General features: G+C 31.5%; 1 pseudogene; it reads left to right on the top strand.

Annotated features, from left to right (window-relative positions):
• Window positions 1-14,623: 14,623 nt before the first annotated feature.
• Window positions 14,624-15,224, top strand: LOC107846613 (annotated as a pseudogene).
• The last annotated feature ends 2,144 nt before the right edge of the window (window positions 15,225-17,368 follow it).

Genomic DNA, 17,368 nt, shown 5'->3' with positions numbered 1-17,368 from the left:
TCAATATTTTTTAATGTTAGTTACTACTATTTCTATTTTATGAGTATTTTCTTATTGGTTAAACCAAAAACCAACCGTTAAGGATGAAAAATTGATAAACCAAAAATCGGTAAAAATATCTTATTAGTTTGGTTATTGGTTTAGCATATTTAAAAACCGAAAACCGATAAACCGAACCAATAATATATAAAATCAAACCGACCGATGCACACCCCTATCTATACTCATTCTTTATAGTATGTTCAGTTCCAGGTACTTATTGTATACTCATAATGACCAGTAAAATTCATATTATGTCATGTATATCCTTATTTTGATATTTGTAATGAATCCATGTTGTGTTTCTCTATTCCTCAGGCCTCAGTTAAGTGTCCAAGTTATGCATAGTATTCTTTCATGCTTCAGGTCCTTAAGTTCTAACCTTTTAGTGACCTCTCCTTAGGTCAAGATAGTGATGATGAACAATTGTTTAGATGGGAGAGAGTAAGTATTTTTTGTTTTCATGGTACAGACTAGTGTTATGGTGTTATGTGTAGTACATTGTGATTTGGGGTTAGGCTTGAACATGATGAGAGCATGTAGCTCAGCTCATACTTTGGCAGGAATAGTTATATGTACCTATGTAAGAATTATAAGTTGAATCAAATAAGCATGATATTTAAGGGGAAAAGTATAGTTGAGTATAAGCTTTTAACATAATTCAGTTCGTATAGCCAGCAATTCAGTTTAGCAGTCAGACAGGCAAGTTCCTACGGGTTTTCCGTCTTTTTGTCTAGTCTTACTATTTGAAGTTTCATGAATATGACAATTCCATGAGGTAACTTATCCGTAATCAGGAAAATTACAAATTCAGTTGAGTCCTTACATCTAGTCTAAATCAATCTTAACCATAAAGGATATCTAGATTTAGAAATTGTATCGTGTTGGTTATCCAACTTACGAATGCGGACAAACAATAATAATGGATTCCCAGATTTTAAAACTGTCAGAGCAGGCATTTATGTGTTCAGTTCAGTTCATGCATCATGTTTCAGATTCAAATATTCAGTAATGATTCAATTCATAAGTGTCCTATGGATCATCTAAGTCTTTCCTTAGTATTTTAACCAAGTCAGTATCATTCGGGGGACAAACAATCCCAAGGGGGATATGTTGTTATACCCCAAGTTTTCATGTCCTAAACCTCTCATCTTTTCTTCCAAAACTAGATCCATCTTTAGGTAATGGTTACTCGTAAGTTGACTCTCTCATTTCTATCTCAACCGTATAACCATTCTCATGTCATTTTATGTACTCAACAAATTAGTTTAGTTCATGTATCATATTTTAGACTCAGTTATGCAATCATGTTCCAAGTCATGCATGTTCAGTATATGATCTCAGTGACCTTAGTACAGTACTCTCAGTTAACCAGTCTTATTCGAGGATGAATATTCCCAAGGAGGAGATACTATAATACCCTGTACTAATCTTAACTCGATTCAGCTCTTAGTTACATGCTTAAGGGGATTAAGGCTTGAAATTTTTACGAATTGTTGGGGATTTAGCCATTTTCAAGACCCCTAAACTTCAAAGATTTTTATTCTGGTCTTTCCGACCCCGAGATGTTAGTTTTTGAGTTACTTCATGTTCTGGGATATAAAAAGTATGTCTTGGGGGAGTTTCGGATTTTTTTCGAATAAGGCTTAGGTCATGTTCGGATCACAAATCTAGCAAGTCACCACGATAGAGCCGCGCCACGGTGTTGTTCCTATTGGTACATATACCGCATCGCGGTGAGGGTCTTGTGTCCAGTTCTTGATTTATAATTTGAATGGTTTTGTCATAATCTTTATCCTAGTATGTGAAGTGCTTATGAGGTGAAAAATATTCATAGAAATCACCTAGGACAAAGTTGAGCTAAGAGCCTTTGATTTGTTCAAAGTTTGTGTTCGATCCTATAACGGTCAACTTTGAACATATATAACTGTTGACATATATGGAATTTTTCAGCTCTAGACACACCAAATTGTATATAATTGAATTAGTTTTCCAACGATACTAATTTTGCCTTAATTCGATACCCAAGCGAAAAGTTATGATCATTTTTGTCAAAACCAGTAAGCCACCGTGATAAGACCGCTTCACGGTGACATAGTTGTGTCCAACTTTTTTGGTTTAAATTATTGAGGGGTAATTAGGTCTTTTTCTCCCTCAACCCAGTCATTCATAACACGATTTGGACATTAGTTAGGGCATAATTTTGCCCTTCTTCTCTAATTTTCCTCTCAAGAAAACCATTCCCTTTTTCCAAGAACAAATTCAATTCCTTTTTCCCCAAGAAATCAAGAACCCAAGTTTTTCAAGTTTAAGAATATTCAAGAAAGCTTCAAGAATAGTGTTTCTTTCCCAAGTTATGAAGTTTAAGGTATATGGGAGTTCATCCATGGGTCCCCTTTCACCCATGGAGCCTAAAAACCCTTCTCTTGCAATTAAAGAATGAATTTTCTATCATTATGGTATTTTATATGTTCAAGAAAGATTGAATTTCATGTTTTCATGGGGTTTTTAATTCAATTCAGCCCATGTGTGATTCCATGTAATATTTTGAATTCCTCATGCTATGAATTTGATTTTCCTATGTCCTATTTCAAGTGAATTCCATGTAAATCCCCAATTTATGATTTTAGTCATGGAATCATGCTATTTCCTTATATTTAAATCATTCATATGTTCAAGTTCACGATTTCCACATGTTTGATGAAATACCCATGTTAGGATCTTTGAACCATAATTACTTATTACAGTGTTTCAAGATTGACATCGTATTTTGTACTCATTCAGTGCTGGTGGGTTATGAATACTTGATACCTAGTTGTTTACATAATTTCAGTATCCTCAGAATGATTTTAGATAAACCATGAGCATTGTCATTCAGTTAGTTGTTATAATCAGTTGTTTGCTCAGTTAAGCTTAGTTTAGTCCAGTAAATAGTATAATTCAGTTAGGAGTAGGATTCAGCACCGAGCGAACCCAGGGATGGGGGCATTTCTTCCAATTTAGGGTTTAACCCTTAGTAGCGATCCCTGGGTTACAGAACTATGTAGCTAGCGTAGGTTTAAGATGTCTTCCTGCCAGTTTAGGGTTGACACATATCACATGAGTTTCCTACCTGTATAGGGTGACTCTTCAGTCCTTTAGGACACCAGTTTAGTGGATCCACACAGCAGTGTTAGTACCCGTGGCACGGTACTGACACTCTTCCAAATAGGGTTACAGGTTGGACCCCAATTAGCTCAGATTGGGGAATTTCGGTTAGATGATACCTCTCATAGTATCAGTGTAGTTTCAGTTTAGGTTTGGTTGACCAAAGCATACAGATTCTTAGATATTCAATTATTAGATTTTAGTCTTTTAGTTTATAGATTATTTTAGAAATATGCTTATGCTTGGTTGTGCATTCTCAAATATTACAGTTTTCATGCATTCATGCTCAGTTATCTCATGTTTTTCAGTTATTCCTTACCTCATATGTACAGTACCCCTATAGTTTCAGTTTAGTTATTTAGACTAAGTACAGTTCAGTTTTATATGATCGTTATTTAGTTATCAGTCAATCAGTTAATCAGATCAGCTTAGTATATGCTATGTTTGGTTTTGTATGCTTATGCATTCGTGCTCAACACATTTGTATGTTTAGATTCTCGAGTTATGTCAGTTTCCATCACATAGTTTCAGAGCCAGCATTTGTATAGTATCCCTGTTTTACTATTTCCTAGCTTCAATTCTACCTATTTTGCAAAGTAAAGTTCTAAGAAACTAAGTGTAGTGATTCACTAGCTTATCAAATTATGTTTGTTACTCATGTTTTAAGCTACTTCAGATCTTATTCTATTTCAATCTCTTGGTGAGTCTACTTACACTTAGCATGCATGTTTTAAGATTATGTATGAAATCAATTTTACTTATTGCATTCACCCTCTCTTACTTAGTATATTCTAAAAGTACCGATCCATATATACGTCTATATGGCTACAATATTTCATAATGTAGGTACCAGTTGTAGCCCATACATCATGTAACGACCTAAAAATTTGATGAAAATATGTAAAATTTGTGATTTTGTATGATTTGACTGTTTTACCCCTCTTAATAATTGCACATGGTATTTCTGGGGTATGGGGGAGATTGACATGGTTTTCAACGCATTTTGATATCATTTATGCGATATTGTGGTTTTTGATAGCTTTGAGAGCCTTATTTTGGACTTATGCAGATATCTTTTGATTCGTGCAATGGATGGCTAAACGGATATCGATTTCAGGCTAGATAGACCTTTGGTTTGGATTTCGATACACCCGAGCTCATTTTATCCTATTATCAAAAATTTGAAAAAATTAAAAATATGGGTGTGAGACCCATATTTGATTGAAACGACCTTGGACGGAAAATCCGACTTCGCCAGCAGATCTGAAATATTGATTTTAAGGTGCTAGAATATTTGGTATGATTTCACGACTTTTAAATCTCATTTGGACCCTCGATTTAAAAAATTGTGATTTCGGGTTTCAGGGATCAACTTTGTGAAAATAATATCTTTTTGAAAATCTGATATCACTATCGCATCCGGAACAACAAATTTAGTATGTTTGCATAGTTCGTTTGCATGTATTGAACTCCGAACGAATCCCAGGCAACCCATCGAAGTCTGTATTGGACTTGAAAAAAAAAGGACAAGAATAGTCACTCGTCTTAAGCAATTGTCGCCGAGTGGCCATTGATTTTTAAATTCCAAAATATAGTCATTTAGGCTTTTTTTTTGCTACTATCTTCATGTTTTATTTTTTGCTGTAAATATCACAATCCAGTGATTTCGTTTAAGCTATCCTCTTATTTATCTATAACGCCATTAGTCAACGGTTGATTTGAATCATAAGGATTTTAAAGTTTGCTAGCTTCAAAATAAGTTGTGCAGTTTTAAGCTTTAAAAAAAAACTATTCTTCTAATTGGTGTAGTTTTTCTAACAATCAAATACAATTTTATAACATTGTAATTATTGCTCTTCTTTTTAATCAATCAAATACAATATTTGATATCAAATACATGAATCCTTGATACCAAATACAAATACATATTTTATACAATAGTTGTATAAAAGTGTATCAATGTGGTATCAATGTAGTATAAAAGTGTATCAATCTAGTATAAAAGTGTATCAATATGGTATAAAAGTGTATCAATTGGGTATAAAGACTGCATGAGACTGACGGGCCAAATGGCTAAAAAATGGAATTAAATTGGGCCGACTGGCTCCAATTGTCCAACTTTTACATGGGCTGGCCATTTGTTTTCAAAATGGTCAACCCATGTCCTTTTCCTCAAAAAAAAATAACAGCTTTTTCTGCTATAAGAGTGCAGAAAATTACACTATTTAAGCAACTTTTTGGCCTCATTTTGCTCATTTTTCATCTTGCCTCTTGAGATTTAAACCCTAAAATAGCTTGGGAGCTTAAAAGTGAAGCTTGTGGGAGCTTGGGAAGCTAGATTAACATATATTTCTTGGTTTTATTACGGATTTAAAGTAAGAATTCACCCCTTTTTTAATAATTTCTTGTTTAATTTTTCAGAACCCCAAAAATCTTAGGGCTTAATTTTAAACCCCAATTTCACTCCTTTCACTTGAATAATATTTTTATCTTATAATTATCAGTTTTTGATCAATTTAACCTTCAAAACAACTCTGATTCTTGATTTTACCCTGGAATTCAAAGATTTTACCCGATAAAGCTTAACAATGATGCTTCTTTAATTTGAACCTCATTTTTAACTCAATTTAACTTGAGTTTTCATTTGTAGATTATTAAAAATATAAAAAATATATTTTTGAAGTAAAGTTTCAATTTTTCCTTTCTTTTTCGGAAACTCATTCTGGGGGTCCGTTTTAACCCCAAACTAAAAGTAGTTAATATGGGTGTCGTTGTCTTTGTTTTGACGCGTAGATTTCATATTTGATGTTTTTAGTGGAGTTCAAGATTGTTCATGAAAATTAAGATCGTGAATTCAAAGTGTAGCAAATCAATTTTGGCTTTTGAGGTAGGTTATGGCTTAACTCTTTCAGACTGGGCTTGAAAGTAAATGATGGTATAAAATGCATGTTAAGGATAGGAACTAATCATGAAAAATTGCTCTATGTGTTGTGCCCATGTGGGGGCCTATATGTGATGTAATTGTCAAAATTGAGATATTATGTGATATGTGTGACCGTGTGGGGTTCTATGTGACATTGATAGCCTTGAATACATGTGAATAATTGTATTGTGTTGTTGAAATGCCTAATGTTATTTCATTGGTATATTGTGATATACCCATACTTATTGATATATAAGACATCTGAAAATTCATGAATGAAACGGAAGTAATGAGTGGATATTGGCTCACGTGATTGTAGAATTGTAAAATTGTGGTTGGTTATGGAAATACATCTTATGGATTGGGTGTGAAAATACATCATATGGATTGGTTGTGGAAATACTCATTTTGAATGGTTCTGAACATTGCATCGCCATTCTCATGTCATCATACACATCATTTTACTTGTTTGTTTTACTACTTTATATATACTTATTGGCATATATATGTACATGATTTATGTCTTATGTTACATATGTGCTTTGAAAATACTGAAAATACTGGAATACTGGATATTGGTATTGGATATTAGATTTTATGGACCATCTCTGAAAGATCATACCGGAGAAGATTTGTGGCTATTGGTGATCTTGAGGCTGTGTGTCAAATTTAAGGTTGTGTGACAAACATGAGGCTTTGTGACAAACATGAGGCTGTGTGCTAAACTTGAGGTTGTGTGCTAATAATACCATGCATCATCATCATCATATACATTGCACCTTATTTATTGTGTTTATGTTGTGTTTGAATTGCCATATTGACTTGTTATCTACTTATTTGTTCTATATCTTGACTTGTTAACGTCTAATTGTTCTATCTTCCTTTAATTATAATTGATGATCTTGATTATACATGTCCCACTTTTGTTCTACCTGTATGTGATATTGTGTATATTTGTATCCCTATCTTGTGTGTTGTTATATTATATATGGATATTATAGAACTGTTAGTGCAAGCGATGTGGGCTACCATTGTGGGATATTTTTTGATTGTAGGTGACGGGTCCTTAGTGTATATTTGTATGCTTTATTTACTACTTTGCTTGGTCGGACTATAATACCTACTGAGTACAAGTGGATCGTACTCATGCCTACTGCACCCTTTCGGTGCAGGTATTATCTCCAGTGCGCCTCAGCTTGCTTGACTCAGGCAATTATTGGAGCTTCCAAGGTAGCGGTTGGACATTTATGCATCCAGAGTTCACCTCTACCGTTCTTTAGTAGTTATGTCTTTATTAGTATTTAGAGATAGATATTATTACCTTTCAGTTATTTTTCTGATGTATTTGAATCCCGAATTATATTAGCAGTTCTTACACTATTGACACCAAGTTTTGGGCATGATTGGTATTTTGAATAAGTTCTTTTCGCATTATTATGATTACTTATATGGTTCGACTTCATTCTAGAAGTCTAACCTTGGGATGTTTCTGTCTTTTCCTCTTTTTGTATCAGTTTGGGAGATAGGCTTACTTGTCAAGGTACGCCACGACAAGTGCCATCATGACCCTCACTTATGGGTCGTGACACATCATGACCAAACAGTTGCAGTTTTCAGCCAACAGGTGATGAGTTCTCCTATTTCGAGAACTCCAGTTAGTTGTAGATCATGTACTATATTTTATTATTCATATGTATTGATTAGTGGCAGTTGGAGGCATGTCTCAATTATCTATAGTCAGTATAATAGAGGCTTCATAGATGTCAGTCAGAGTCAGTCTTGTAATTTCAGTTCTCTCTTCAGTTTTATCATATTGTAAATTATATCAGTATTATAATTCTTCTCAGATTTTGTCATGATTATATTTCCTCACGAAAGAACTAGTTATTTCATATATTATAAATCAGTTGCTTAACAGTATGCCAGTTCATGGGTTAGTTTGGGATCACTAGTGGTTCCAAGTACTGTGTTACGACTAGAGGGTAGTCTCGGGTCGTGACAACTAAATCAACAATAAGGTACACAAGAATTTGAAACCAATGAAAACATTAATCATTCCCACGAAACTCTTTTGATACATATGACAAATTGTTTTTAAAAAGATTGCTCCCTTTCTTGTATGACCAAAAGATTTTTAAACTGTAAAACTTCCTCCACCCGAAAAAACACAAATTAGCCATACCCACCAAGCCACAACTGAACCAATAATGAAGAAAAAAATACAAACAAGAAAATGGGGGAAGATTTCATGGCTAGTGACTAACTACATTATAAAAAAATTTAAAAAAGAATACTTGGTTTCTACTGTCTTAGACAAAAAAAAGGTCTAAAAAAAAAAACAAAAAAAAGACATGAACAATGTAGAACAAATAAAATATAAGAATATAAAATATTTAGAATATGTGGAAGAGATAACATGCAATAGCCGTAAATTGATACTTACCTTATTTTATGGAGTACAATCTCTGTCTATAATATGAGAAAATTAGGAGAAAAAGGTAAAAAAAATTGGAATGAAAATCTGCAAAATATGCGTTATTTGAAAAATAAATAAATAAAAGGTAAGTAAGATAGGAAAGAGGTAAAATGTTGGTGTGAAAATAGGAGAAGTTACCAAGAAATAAACGTGTGCACAGTGTCCCACCAAATAATGTTACTTTTGCTATAAACTGTAATTTTGACAAAGTGTTGCTATTTATTGTAGTTATAGGCTTAAGTATGTCACTTTCTGTAATTTTTCCTACTAATATTATATTAATTAAGTGGGCTTTCAGCCCACAAACTTTCTCTTTCCTTTTTTTTTGTCTTTTTTGTTGTTGAAAATGGACTTTGGCCATTTTCTCATCTCTTTATTTTTTTTTTCTTTTCCAACTACTAATACTCATTAATTAATTATATGGGGTATTACAGCTTAAGGGAGAGGAGATTGAGAGTGTTGTGGAGTTCATCTTCAATGTGAAAAGAAGGAAAGTAGTGAGGGTTTAGAAGGAGCATTGAAAAGAAATGGTGAAAGAATGGTACAAAATGCAGAGGTTTATCTATAATCTATATCTATATCTATAATCTATAATATATTAAAATTGTGAAAACCCTTAGAAAAGTGAATTGAACGCTTTTTCCTTCATTAAAAGTTTTTACTTTAGACAAAATCGTCTTTTTCATTATTTCTTCCTAATATTTAAGAGTTGAAAATTAATTAAATATATTTATGGTAAAAACTTTTTCTTATTAGAAGACATCAGAATATCTATATCTTTTTCTAATTTAAGTGTTGAAAATTAATTAAATATATTTATGGTAAAAACTTTCCTTATTAGAAGTCATCAAAATTAATGACAACTGATATTTTTCTATTAGTTTAAGAATTCTAATTCAACTAAATTTGATTTTAATAAGATTTGAAAAATCTAAAAATAAATATACAACTTTTAGAATAAGAAAAAAATGATGAAGTTCCAGATTTGTAAATGTTTTAAGTACGTAATAGAATGTAATCAATAAATTTGTAAAGATTTGATTTTAAAAATAAGAAAAGATTTTAAATATATATATATATATATATATATATATATATATATAAAATAATCATAACATAAATGGTTCAAATTGATGTGTCTCTCTTAGCATGTGATAACAAGGGAAAAAGGTGCGCAAACACAAAAGTGATGATCCATCAACAACTTGGAATTGGAAAACAAATATTTGTATATGTTTATGTTTACATTATTATATTAAAGTGTGAAAGATTTTTGAAAAGTGATTTGAATTTTTACACTTTATTAAAATCTCCGCAATAGATAAAATCATTTAATTTTAACTAATCAAACGTTACACGTGCGAGGCATGTGCGATTAAACTAGTCTATAATATATTAAAAATGTGAAGACCCTTAAAAAAGTGAATTGAAATTTTTGCCCTTCATTAAAAGTCTGCACAATAGACAAAATTATCTTTTCACCCATTTCCTTAAATTATTATAGTTTCTTTAATTAAAATGTATAATTGGAAAGATGTTGGTCCTTATTATATTAGAAGTAGTCTTCAAATAATTTCCCACTTTGGTTTCCTTTATTAAAAATAATCCGAAAAAAGTAAAATAAAAAAAATCATAACATTTATAATTTATGTTTTTAGGAAAATGTATAATTGGAAAAAAAAAAAGTTATTCCTTATTAGAAGTAATCTTCAATCAATTACCCACGTAATTTCCTTTTTTTTTAAACGTTCTGAAAAAAGAAAAAAGAAACATAATAACACTATTGTAAATATATTTGATGTATTATAATGAATGTTTATTTTATTTTTTTGGGAGAAAAATTAAGATTAGTTACTTTAAGACCAAGTTAGTTTCACCTATAAATAAAGGAATTGTTAATCATGGTAGAATATTTATTGGTCAAATCTAATTGATTCTTTTGTTTTGCTTTGTTTTTACAACATGTAAACATCTCATACAAGTATGATTTTTCGATAAATCTTGGTTAGATTATCCTTTGATTTAAATATTATTTTTATGTCCTAGATTTAATAATTTGCTTTGATTTGATTATTATTATTTATGTCCTAGATTTAACGATTTGTACTTGTCATGACATTCTCAATTTCTCTTTTAGTCTTCATTCATCCTCAACTCCAGCATATTGTTGCAAATTAAAGATGTATATCTTTGGCACAATTGTGTTTTATATACGCTATTGCCGTTGTTCCCCTCTTTTAGCCCCATACTATATCATGTGTTACAATCTGAATTCCAGAATGTTTCTTTTACTAATTGTCATGTTTAATTTCTTAATTACATGACTTTTCCTATATGTCATAGTTTAGAAAAGTAGCTATTATATATAGGTTCTAGGGTATATTCCTAGTTTAGAAAAGTAGCTATTGTATATAGGTTCTAGGGTATATACAGTGAGCTACTTCTTTGTTAAAATCTCGGTAAGTTGTCTTCTACAAATGAAGGTGAGACGTGCTTTTTTAATTAAAAATAGTTAAATTACATAAAATAATTAAAAAATGATTCTTATTGCATACTTAAAACTTTTAAAAATTTGATATATCTTAATTTTTTATCATTCTAAAACATTTATATTTATTTCTAGATTTTTAAATCTTTTTAAAATCAAATTTAGTTATTTTATACCGACAGACATGGTTCATGTGAAGAGATGTGCTATGTACTCAGACGATTAAGCAATAATAATTTCAGTGATTCACAATGAAAGATTCAATACAATGATGTCTCCTACTTTGTGGATTTTCTCCCTTCTCTTTCAATTTCACGGATCATGTTTTACATTTGTAGCCTTACAAGGCATGTAATTCTTTGATTGCTTGTTTCCTCTGCTCTTAATTGAGTCTGCTCATGCATGCGCTGTTTTGAAATTTTTGTTGTCAAATATCTTGGTTTCATCCGAATGTTATTTTTTGAGAGGTTTTAGAGATCCAAGAAGCTTGCAATGGGTATTACTCTAAGGGGTTTTCACTCTTTCCATTCATCTTCTATCACTGCTATTCTTATTTTGTATATGCATGTACTCATTAACTATTTTGTGTCAGTTGCATATTCATTTGAGGTATGCATAAGAATTGGGATATGCTCTATGAATAAAAATAGTTAGTAATGGATTCATGTTGTGTCAATTATTTTGATTGCCTTTCAAATTACTTATGTTCGATATTGGAGTTGACTAATCGAGTTTCATCCTTTTTGACAAAGCAATTTATTCTAATTTTAATGATTTTACTTGTACATAAAAAATAACAATTGGGTTCATAGAAGGGGCAACAAGGCTGATGAAACTCAAGGTGAGCAACATGAGAAGGACGACACTCAACTCCATCAGTAAGTTCATGAAATTCTATGTTTGTTTGAGAGAGAACATATAATAGGTTTTTATCAAAATAAGTTTCTTTTTTTGAGTAATTTTGAAGTGTATTTCTGTAATGAGCGTGTACGTATGTGTCTGGAATTATATCTGACTCTCGAAAGACATGTGATATCTTTCAATTGGTTGTTTTAAGCTAATTTTAATTCAAAAAAATTGTAAAGTAGATTTTCTTGAACTTAAATGAAATTTTGACTTAGAGGAAAAAATAGTAACCAGTGGTCTCAGCATTAAGAAACGATTGGAGGAAATCATTCAAGCAAGTCCTAATAAAATTTTGGATATCAAGTCAAACTAGATGACTACATGATGATGTTAAGAACTGTAGCTAATGTAAGAAATATATTAGTACCATTTGTTTTTGAAAATAATCTGAGAACACTTTGGACTTATTTTTATTTTGTCGAAGGGATCATAAAATTAATTTTTCTCTTTAATTATTTACTGTTTGTGAATAGTAAAATGAACAGAGTATTGCTAGCAGTGCTCCTGTAGAAGTAGTCAATTTCAGCTAACTTGTGCTTGCTATATGTCTAATGTCCAATATATGGAAGTATCTGTTACAAAATATTAAGACACAAAAGTTGCTGAATGGAGAATTGTTGAGACCTGTATTGAAAGAGAACCTTATTAATGAAAGGTAATTAGATTATTCTACGATTTTGCAAAAATATGAAGTTCAGAAGTTCAACAAATGTTGGTACGTGTAACAAGTAAGATTTGGAGGCTAAAAATACGTTTGAGTCGCAGAGATTGATCCAAGAATCACAAAATAACTGAAGAAGTATATATTTTGATCTCATATTTCTTTCTTGGCCCGTTTTTTCCTTTATGGAACTGGTAGTTCCATCCTACATGTTCTATGAGTTAAATTGGCCTCATAAATCAAACTTGGATAAGATGAGTTTGCATAAAACTTTTTATTTTTGGATTGTAATGTGTTTATCAGGAAAAGAACATGTATTGTACTAGCCATTATGATAAATCTGTATTTTTTTGGAGTATGAGGTAGTTTCTTCGACAACCCATGGTAAAACGAGTTCATACTTGCTCTTTACACTTCTAAGAACAAAATGTTCCTGTCATCCTTTATTTTCTCATAAGAAAGTTGCAGCATTGTTCACACAGGAATAGTTGATAGCAAATTGATGTTACTAAAGTATAAATCTGGCATAAAAAACTATCCTGGCTACTTGATGCTAAGATGTATCCATAAGTAGATTTTTGAGTCCTTTATGTATAATTTAGCCTCTCATGATGCTCCTTTTTTCTAATATTATCTATCATATCTTGCAAATTCACAAAAGATATTCTGGCCAACAGCAGATTGTTGACCATTTAAACTAATGAAACTCTAAATTTCTTGTGGATCAACTACAGAAAGAAGGGAAAAAAATTTAAGAATGTCTCTTGTACTGCTTCAACAAAGTTAGTAGCATCTTTTCATGTGATTAATTTTCTTTAATGTGTAAACATCCTAATGTGTCAGTCATTTCTTTCAGGAGTTTACTCTACATTACTGCTATGACATTGAAAAAGAAGAGTCACCAAGCCTTGCAGTTCGCTTCAGATTGTTCAGCAAAATATGGTACGATTTTTATTTCATTAAATCTTGTACTAATATTTACTATTACTAGTCTAAAGTGTTTTAGATGATATCTTCTCAAATTGTATTCTTTAGCTGACTAACTAAAACAAAATATGTTTAAAACCAATGGCGGACCCAGGATTCAAGTAGAGTAGGTGCTTACTATAGCAAAAAAATAAAAAATTACCTCAACTAGGTTTGAACCCGACCACACCTACCAATGGAGAGCCTTAAGATCAACCTAAATGTCAGTGCACCTAATCAATTTCTTGCTTAGTGGGTGCTTTTATATAATTTTTACCATTTTCATATATTTTTTATATAATTATACCTATTCCGCGTCGAGTTTAGTGGGTGCCGGAGCACCCAAAATTTATTTGTAGGTCCGCCCATGTTTAAAACTCACAACTTTATACGAAGGAATGCAACCTTCTTTGTGTAATCCAAATAGGTACATAGAATAGGGATATCGTTTCCTCATCAGTTATCTGTTAGTCAGAGAAAATTATGATTCTTTGGATAATAACTACAAAGAGCCAAATCATATTTAGACACCATAAAAAAAAATAACGTATGGGATATATGTTCTTCATTCATAGTGTTTTATGTATGTTTGAGGGACTGTCGACTTTATTTTGGATACTGCTAAGGAGAGCATTGAAAACTAGGTTCGAAAACCAGACTCTGCCTCGGCTTTTTGATAAGGTTTGTATAACTGTTAAATTAAAATTCATCTTTAAATTGTACCACCATTTTCTGACATCGATGCTGCCTACAGGGCTCAACAGCTTGATCAGTCACTCATAATTTCCAATTCAATATCACCAGATACGTTATTGAATGCTTCAATTTGTTAAGTGGAGCAATAATTTGAAATGGACTGAAAAATGGGACTAGGGTTCCGATGCAGTACTATAATATGAGGTTGGTGGCAGATTCATACATAGAGCCCTCATTGGGGCATGGTTTCAATACAGAGGGTATCAGTGGCGTTGGTGATAGTGGTGTTGATGTTGTTGATCGTGGAGGAGATGATGTTACCAAGGTGATGCTACATATATTTTTCCCTTGATGGTTATGGCTACCATGTTTGAAACACTGGTCGGTGATCTGATGTAAGATTCTCTTCTTTGAATGACATGCATGAAAAAACCATAGTTGTGGCCCTTGAAGCAGCTACTGTTTTATACAGAAAGCTTGCAAGAAAAATTTCTTTGAAAGGACCTTGCATATGGGAAAGGCGCGTGGGAGTTGGCTACATCTTTTGAAACAAGGGAAAGGTTTCCTGAATTAGTTATACTATAGGAGAAGCGTTTCTGATTTTTCGTGGTTAATGGTTTAGCTAACAAGCTCATATATTGATGAAGATGTAAAATGGTTCAGAAAAATGACAGGCCGAAATGAAGTAGTCATATCCTCAGAGACTAAATTCTATGTTCCAAGACACAAGTATAGACATGCTTCAAACTCAATTTCCACCGTCACTGGTTTGTCGCCATTCACCATCACGGACGATGCTTATTCATTAACTTCAGGTTAAAGCTATAGATTTGTTAGTGAAGGTAGTCAGCAGACTACCTCAAAGCAACATATGCAACCTCTAGCCCAATCTGAACGTGAAAAGGTTGTTAGAGTGGATTAAAGTCCCACAATAATTAGGGAATGGATTGAAGTTCTGCTTATATGGACTTGAACAATCCTCCCCTCATTAACTAGTTTTTAAGGTTGAGTATGGCTCAAGTACGATACACTAAGCTTTTGTTTTTACCATGAAACCCATTCATGGATGCGGACCTGACTGAAAAACATATATAAGTGATACATTAATTTTATTTTTTTCTTGGCAAAATCGCAACGTACTTACAATGATCCACGCGGATCATTTACGAAATCTACACTCTTTTCTTCCAGGTATAATTATTTATCTAAAACTTTATTTAATAATTTTGATATTACTTTAAAAAATTGTATGATACATGACTGATATACACGTGCAACGCATGTATTGAAAAACTAGTATATTAAAAGTGTGAAGACCCTTAAAAAAAGTAATTTGAATTTTTTGTCCCTCATTAAAATTCTCCAAAATAGATAAAATTGTCTTTTCAATTTTTCTCCAATTATTATATTATTATATTTGAAATTTAAAATAAAAGAGTCCTATAAGGTAAGGAAAAATATATGGTAAGTAATATTAAAATAAGAAATCCATATATAATGGTAAAAGTAAAATATATTTAGCACAGTTTTGAAAAAATAATAAAGCATGGGAACATGTACTTCGAGGGAAATAATTTTTCATATGAATCTCATATGATTTTGCAGGTCAACAGTTGTCATAATTAGCGCGTAAATAAAACACCAAATAAAAGACAGGTATCCATCTGGTCTTAAGGTCTTTGAAATTTAACTTCATTTGTATTTAAAAGGTTTTAATAGTGTGCGAAATTAATAAAATGATTGTTTAAAATTAATTAAGATATTTATTTTATTTAGGTAAGAAATCATGATATTTAACACTTCTAAATTAATTAAAATTTTACCTTCTATAAAAATAATTTGTACAACTTATATTTAAGTAATATTTTGGATACAAAATATAAGCATCTTTTCCTTCTACTCGTCTTCTTGATTTTGATTCTTGTCGTGTTCTTACATTCATTATCATTATTCTTTTTGTCATGTTTTTTATTTTTTTTAGTTAATAGTTTTAATGATTATATATGCACGATATAATCAACATTGATAATGAATTCTCCCCTTTTAATATATAATTTCTCGTATTTTTCTTTCAATTGAAAAACATCACAAAATTGGACGAAAAATGTATGTTTCCACTTAATCAAGTAAGCAGAAAAATCAAAGATTTATCTTAGCAAGCACAAAATTAACGTATGAACTGAGAATTATAATGGGAGAAAGATATTTAGTGCATAACTATGGTGTCGTCGCTTCATTAGCTGCTTCTAGAAACTGTTGATATGCCTCTTTTGTTTGGAAAGAGACCATTCATCATTAGCCTTAAAGGTATGTCTTTGCTCTATTCTTTTGATTATTTACCAAAAGCTTAGGAGGAGTGTACAATTTCATTCAGGCATCATGATTATAAAAGTAAATAGAAATAAATGAATAGCATCTTGTCAGTTCATCGAGTGATGCTGGATTTGAAGTGGTTCATAATGTGAAACCTTTTAGATTCCTGATTATAATTAATGCTATGCTACATGATGCAGATTCTAGGACCTTTCAACTTTAAAGTTGATTCAGAGATAGCAATTGATTCAAAGAACGGTTGGTGGTTTAGTGTGAAGAATCATAGTTTTGCTTAGGAGTCCTAAATTTTATATTCTTTTTTCAAGTTTAGAGTTTTTTTTTTTTTGGTTATAGATAGAAGTCTTGGTGAAAAGTAAAACTCCTAGATATATGAAAAGTTTTACGTGAAGGTTTTCTAAACGTGTAAGTTTTTACTTTAATTATGGTGCTACTGTAATATTGTCTTTTTAAAATATTAAGGTTAAAAAGTAGATGTCTTGAAATCAATTATGCTATCGTAAACTAATTCTTCAAGTGAGATACATGAGTGAGGCACATATTCTAAACCTAGTTTTTAAGAAACGGGTGGAGAAACTGATGTATTCGATAATTTGGAGAGATAGAATTAAAATTTAGAATTTTTGTAATTATTTTAAGGGTTGAAATTTTAGGTAATAATGATAAGTTAAGGTGCGGTATTATGTAATTTTTTCAAGAATAAAAGGAAAAAGATTTCAAAGATTCTCACTCCAG

Source organism: Capsicum annuum, chromosome 11, assembly GCF_002878395.1.
Source record: "Capsicum annuum cultivar UCD-10X-F1 chromosome 11, UCD10Xv1.1, whole genome shotgun sequence".
NCBI classification, from domain to species: domain Eukaryota; kingdom Viridiplantae; phylum Streptophyta; class Magnoliopsida; order Solanales; family Solanaceae; genus Capsicum; species Capsicum annuum.
The sequence above is the reverse complement of the archived record's forward strand: the minus strand, read 5'-3'. Positions and strand labels throughout refer to the sequence as shown.